Raw genomic sequence first — 7,772 nt, forward strand, 5'->3', positions numbered from 1 at the left:
GCTTTTTTGGCTTTTGACCAGCCCTAACTTCTCACTGAAAACAGTTTTGGTATTCAATAACTTGGGTTTATTGACTGTGAACTGCAAAAGTTTAATTGACCAATTAGTTTGTTAAATAATCCACCAATAATGTAATCACAGGATAATATCACTACATCACAGAGCAGTGTTGATGAATACCCTGTATTTTGAAAAGCTGTTAAGTAATTGATTATTTTATAGTAGCCTTGGTTCTGCGTGTATGTTTAACCATATTTTAAGGAATTTCAATGGTAGTAAATGTTTTGATAATTCATATACAATTTATTTTACATTAAATATAATATAAATATACTGAACAAAAATACAAACACAACATGTAAAGCGTTGGTCCCATGTTTCAAGAGCTGAAATAATGTTCCATACGCACAAAAAGCGTATTTCTCAGAAATGTTGTGCACAAACTTGTTTACATTCATATTAGAGAGCGTTTCTCCGTTGTCAAGAAATTCCATCCACCTAACAGGTGTGGCATATCAAGAAACTGATTAAACAGCATGATCAATACACAGTTGCACCTTGTGCTGGGTACAATAAAAGGCAACCCTAAAATGTGTACTTGTGTCACACAACACAATGCTACAGATGTCTCAAGTTTTGAGGGAGCGTACCATTGGTATGCTGATTGCAGGAATGTCCACCAGAGCTGTTGACAGATCATTTGTTGTTAATTTCTCTACCATAAGCCACCTCCAACATCGTTTTAGAGAATTTGGTAGTATGTCCAACTGGCCTCACAACCGCAGACCACATGTAACCACACCAGCCCAGGACCTCCACATCCGGCTTCTTCACCTGCGGGATCATCTGAAACCAGCTACCCGAACAGCTGATAAAACGGAGGAGTATTTCCGTCTTTAATAAAGCCCTTTTGTTTGGAGAAAACTCATTCTGGTTGGCTGGGCCTGGCTACCCACTGGGTGGGCTGTACCCCTGCCCAGTCATGTGAAATCCATAGATTAGGGTCTAATGAATTGATTTAAATTGACTGATTTCCTTATATGAACTTTAACTCAACAAAACCGTTGACATTGTTGCATGTTGCGTTTATATTCTTGTTCAGTATAGTTTTGAAAAGTGTTATACTTACCTTCAATAAAAAAGCTTTAAAAAATAATAACTAATACTTGAACAAAAAGAAGGTCATATTTCATCTGTTACCCTTCCTACAGTAAGGGTGAAAGTACAGGGACTGTGAAGTGACCTCCTGGGCTGCAGTTCTCCCTGTACTTCCAATTTTGTCCACTTGGGGAAGGTAGAAAATAAACTGAACTATTATCCACCTCTTTACTGGCTTCTAATGCCACTACTGGTAAGTTATTAAACTCACAACAAATGATCTATATCAAAAACGAAATGGGAGTAAGGTCCTGTAAAATAAAGGCTTTTCGTTCCGTCTTTGGGATACAGACCATGTCACTCACTAATTTCCAATTTGATAATAATAGCCACACTTATTTCTTAAAAGATGAAATCACGGCACCTACACATTGAAGACCACATACTGACAGTTATGTACTAGTTACAGATAATGTCATTATGACTTACCTTGGTCAGTGCTGATTATCTTGCTAGAGGAATGTTTTTGGAGGCTGCTCCTGCATTACTAGCCTACCTCATTCACTCACTCCCTGTCAGGGAGCCCACGTGCCTTGGTGAGGAAAGAGATGGTCTCAGCCTGGGGGAGCCATGGAGATGGACTGGCAGTCTGTCATTCTATGGAGAAAAAGGATGACAGGAGAATAGGCTAAGGTGAGTTCATGTGTTCAAGTACATCAAGCAAGACTCAAATAACCCCCTTAAAACCCATTCAGGAATTGACACCATATAGCGAGACCACACACACACACACACACACACACACACACACACACACACACACACACACACACACACACACACACACACACACACACACACACACACACACACACACACACACACACACACACACACACACACACACACACACACACACACACACACACACACACACACACACTTACCCAGCCACCAGGCCCCACACCACACACACTGAGACGGCAGTGGAGGGCACAGCCACCCCTTCTCCCCTCCACACAAACACACGACAGCTGGGAATGGGACCCTTAGCAAGTCATTGAAGGGCAGGAGATGGTATGTTCAGCTTTGGAAGCTATTGCAGAACCTCAAGGCTGAAGTGAGGCACAAGGTGTGAAGTTGAAAGAGTCTAAAGGCCTCCAGTATACTATAATGCACAGGTCTTGAAGGAGGTAACACACTTTCCAGCTATGTCACCCCTACATCATCACCTTAACAGCTTGACTTTCCCCATATTGTACATGATACCCTGACAGCTATCTTGATCTTTAACAGTGTGGCACTTACAAATCTAAGACCCCATGCCCCATGTCTCAGCACCTTATCAGATATCCACTTAGTCTAATGGAAATTTAAAGGGAGAGAGTGGAATAGAATAGAATGAAATGTTTTTGTGAGAATAGAATTGTATTAATACTGTGTTGATCCATAATTTACACGAAAGATGCTAATAAATAAGGGGGTAAAACTATAAAAGGCTATTTTCCAACATTTAAATGTGATATTGTCTTTGAAAGTGAAAGCTTTACGAGTATCTGGCCTGTTGGACACATTTTTTCTTGAAGGAGCACTAAATAATTATTTGTAAAATAAAAAAATATCTTTCTTTCAAACTTAGGTATGACGCCCTGGGTGTAAGTTTGACGCCCTGGGTGTACGTTTTGTTAACAACTCATGTAAGTAAGTATTTCGCTGTTAGTACACACCTGTTGTTCACGAAGCATGTGATAAATACAATTTTATTTGATGTTGAGTCCCCCAACATGAGTTGCTTGAGGAAGGTGGCTTGTGTTCTTCCATTTGTGGCCTGGAAATATTTACATGAAAAGGTTGCAGCTATTACAATGTCACATGGTGAGGGCCACAGGAGAAGGAATCCAATAAGAATTTCACAGGTTTATATTTGTCCTCAAGGATAAAAAGTAGACAATGCCACGTCAACAAGATGGGGCCTAGGGTTATGCTTACAGTAGATGGGAATCTCGGCGACAATGCATAGGACAGTGACCTTGCCTTTGTGAACAAATGAGGACAGCTGCAGTTGTCTTGCAATGATTTCACACCATGCAAGAAGACTATCATGTCATCTCAATGACCTTAAGCGATCACAACACGCAAACAACAAAAGTGTTCATAAGAGACATCCAAGTTTGTTGCCAAACATTTACTAGAACATAAAATGCAAAACTCAAAAAATGACTACTCCCCCTTACTGGCATTGCTGACATATTGCACCAAAACACTAAATGCAAGGGATTTCCAATGCTCAAACATACCAGATTGATAAGTGTTGGATATACATGGTGCCTGAAACGGCTCTATAAAGGAGGGTGCTAAAATAGTCTCTGAAATGTCCTAACGTCGTCATGTAGCCATCTCGTAAAGTGACAATCCAAAAAAGGAGTTACAGCAAAGGGTGATGCTGTACATGCACCTTGGGATTTTGCTCCCCTCCTCCCACCTCATTGGTCTGAGAAACACACCCTCTACTTCCAAATACAGATCTTCTAAAATAATCAGACTCATTTATTACAATAGATGGCCCATCTCCATATAGGGCTGAGCAACACTCTTTATATAGAGTGATGGAGACCAGGGGAGACAGACTAGGGGGAGACACAAGGCACTGGACATCTTGAAGGTAAGCATATAGAGGCAGTCTGCTGAGGAGGGCAAAGATAATCATCACAGGACCAAACTATTGTCATTACCACACATATGTGTTCAGTTGATTGATATTGTCTTTGTATTTGTCTATTTCATTCTCAGTCGAGATCCTTTCCACCAAACGTATTCAAGGTGTGACCAAGGACAGGTAAGACTAATAGTCTTCTATTAGTATATAGGTATATAGGTTTTACAACCCGCCTCTTAGTGGTTTGCATGAAGACTTTCAATGTGTTCCATGAAAACTATACATTACTATACAAATATTTTATTTTGTTGTCTACTCATCAATCTAGTCAACTTGTATATGATGCACAATACGTCTTTCCTGTATAGTAATTACATGTAGTTGTAGATTTGAGCTGTACATGAAGCTGTAGGTTTGAGCTACAGTGGACCTAGCTACTTTTGGTCTGCTGTGAATCTCACACGTTTTGGTTTATTTACAATGTGTTATTGGTTTGCTGATCTTCATATTGTTCAGACAGTCTTATCAATCTAGGGTTCTAAATCTGGTAGCCCACCGGTGTTCTGCCTCGACCCTAATGTCTTTTTTAGGCTATTATTTTGGGCCGTGGCTGCAAATCCAACTTTTTCGGCCTCACTCAAAGATGCAGAGCTTTCCGAAGCTTATGTGCAGATCCCGTTCTGCGAAAGTGTATTTTCTCTACTTTATGTGCAGAGAACAGGCTACTCAAGCTTATGTGCAGATCCCGTTCTGCGAAAGTGTATTTTCTCTACTTTATGTGCAGAGAACAGGCTACTCAAGCTTATGTGCAGATCCCGTTCTGCGAAAGTGTATTTTCTCTACTTTATGTGCAGAGAACAGGCTACTCAAGCTTATGTGCAGATCCCGTTCTGCGAAAGTGTATTTTCTCTACTTTATGTGCAGAGAACAGGCTACTCAAGCTTATGTGCAGATCCCGTTCTGCGAAAGTGTATTTTCTCTACTTTATGTGCAGAGAACAGGCTACTCAAGCTTATGTGCAGATCCCGTTCTGCGAAAGTGTATTTTCTCTACTTTATGTGCAGAGAACAGGCTACTCAAGCTTATGTGCAGATCCCGTTCTGCGAAAGTGTATTTTCTCTACTTTATGTGCAGAGAACAGGCTACTCAAGCTTATGTGCAGATCCCGTTCTGCGAAAGTGTATTTTCTCTACTTTATGTGCAGAGAACAGGCTACTCAAGCTTATGTGCAGATCCCGTTCTGCGAAAGTGTATTTTCTCTACTTTATGTGCAGAGAACAGGCTACTCAAGCTTATGTGCAGATCCCGTTCTGCGAAAGTGTATTTTCTCTACTTTATGTGCAGAGAACAGGCTACTCAAGCTTATGTGCAGATCCCGTTCTGCGAAAGTGTATTTTCTCTACTTTATGTGCAGAGAACAGGCTACTCAAGCTTATGTGCAGATCCCGTTCTGCGAAAGTGTATTTTCTCTACTTTATGTGCAGAGAACAGGCTACTCAAGCTTATGTGCAGATCCCGTTCTGCGAAAGTGTATTTTCTCTACTTTATGTGCAGAGAACAGGCTACTCAAGCTTATGTGCAGATCCCGTTCTGCGAAAGTGTATTTTCTCTACTTTATGTGCAGAGAACAGGCTACTCAAGCTTATGTGCAGATCCCGTTCTGCGAAAGTGTATTTTCTCTACTTTATGTGCAGAGAACAGGCTACTCAAGCTTATGTGCAGATCCCGTTCTGCGAAAGTGTATTTTCTCTACTTTATGTGCAGAGAACAGGCTACTCAAGCTTATGTGCAGATCCCGTTCTGCGAAAGTGTATTTTCTCTACTTTATGTGCAGAGAACAGGCTACTCAAGCTTATGTGCAGATCCCGTTCTGCGAAAGTGTATTTTCTCTACTTTATGTGCAGAGAACAGGCTACTCAAGCTTATGTGCAGATCCCGTTCTGCGAAAGTGTATTTTCTCTACTTTATGTGCAGAGAACAGGCTACTCAAGCTTATGTGCAGATCCCGTTCTGCGAAAGTGTATTTTCTCTACTTTATGTGCAGAGAACAGGCTACTCAAGCTTATGTGCAGATCCCGTTCTGCGAAAGTGTATTTTCTCTACTTTATGTGCAGAGAACAGGCTACTCAAGCTTATGTGCAGATCCCGTTCTGCGAAAGTGTATTTTCTCTACTTTATGTGCAGAGAACAGGCTACTCAAGCTTATGTGCAGATCCCGTTCTGCGAAAGTGTATTTTCTCTACTTTATGTGCAGAGAACAGGCTACTCAAGCTTATGTGCAGATCCCGTTCTGCGAAAGTGTATTTTCTCTACTTTATGTGCAGAGAACAGGCTACTCAAGCTTATGTGCAGATCCCGTTCTGCGAAAGTGTATTTTCTCTACTTTATGTGCAGAGAACAGGCTACTCAAGCTTATGTGCAGATCCCGTTCTGCGAAAGTGTATTTTCTCTACTTTATGTGCAGAGAACAGGCTACTCAAGCTTATGTGCAGATCCCGTTCTGCGAAAGTGTATTTTCTCTACTTTATGTGCAGAGAACAGGCTACTCAAGCTTATGTGCAGATCCCGTTCTGCGAAAGTGTATTTTCTCTACTTTATGTGCAGAGAACAGGCTACTCAAGCTTATGTGCAGATCCCGTTCTGCGAAAGTGTATTTTCTCTACTTTATGTGCAGAGAACAGGCTACTCAAGCTTATGTGCAGATCCCGTTCTGCGAAAGTGTATTTTCTCTACTTTATGTGCAGAGAACAGGCTACTCAAGCTTATGTGCAGATCCCGTTCTGCGAAAGTGTATTTTCTCTACTTTATGTGCAGAGAACAGGCTACTCAAGCTTATGTGCAGATCCCGTTCTGCGAAAGTGTATTTTCTCTACTTTATGTGCAGAGAACAGGCTACTCAAGCTTATGTGCAGATCCCGTTCTGCGAAAGTGTATTTTCTCTACTTTATGTGCAGAGAACAGGCTACTCAAGCTTATGTGCAGATCCCGTTCTGCGAAAGTGTATTTTCTCTACTTTATGTGCAGAGAACAGGCTACTCAAGCTTATGTGCAGATCCCGTTCTGCGAAAGTGTATTTTCTCTACTTTATGTGCAGAGAACAGGCTACTCAAGCTTATGTGCAGATCCCGTTCTGCGAAAGTGTATTTTCTCTACTTTATGTGCAGAGAACAGGCTACTCAAGCTTATGTGCAGATCCCGTTCTGCGAAAGTGTATTTTCTCTACTTTATGTGCAGAGAACAGGCTACTCAAGCTTATGTGCAGATCCCGTTCTGCGAAAGTGTATTTTCTCTACTTTATGTGCAGAGAACAGGCTACTCAAGCTTATGTGCAGATCCCGTTCTGCGAAAGTGTATTTTCTCTACTTTATGTGCAGAGAACAGGCTACTCAAGCTTATGTGCAGATCCCGTTCTGCGAAAGTGTATTTTCTCTACTTTATGTGCAGAGAACAGGCTACTCAAGCTTATGTGCAGATCCCGTTCTGCGAAAGTGTATTTTCTCTACTTTATGTGCAGAGAACAGGCTACTCAAGCTTATGTGCAGATCCCGTTCTGCGAAAGTGTATTTTCTCTACTTTATGTGCAGAGAACAGGCTACTCAAGCGAATGGCGCTTGTTTAATAATAAAGTTAGATCAAAGCTGAATCAGTGTCTGCAAGATCACATAACAAGCACCGTGACCATTCGCCAGAGTACCCTGTTCGCTGTACCTAAAGGTGAGAATATGCACACGCGCAGCACGTGATCCGCACATGCGCAGAGGCTTCGGGAAGCTCCGGATGTTTTAGCACAGCGGTCAAAAAATCGGATCCACAGCCACTCCATATATTTTAAAGTTCTATTGGTCTGCCATGCTGGTACAGTATACTGTTCATATACAAAACAGACATAAAGTGATACTAATATCCAATATTCCAATTCATTTAGTTCTTTGGGGAGAATGTTTGTGACCGACTTTTTAAAATGAATTTAGTGAAGTATTAAGGCAAAATCAAAGGGCTGTAAAACATCCACATTCAT

This window comes from Oncorhynchus kisutch, linkage group LG18 (genome assembly GCF_002021735.2).
Source record: "Oncorhynchus kisutch isolate 150728-3 linkage group LG18, Okis_V2, whole genome shotgun sequence".
Taxonomy (NCBI): Eukaryota; Metazoa; Chordata; class Actinopteri; order Salmoniformes; family Salmonidae; genus Oncorhynchus; species Oncorhynchus kisutch.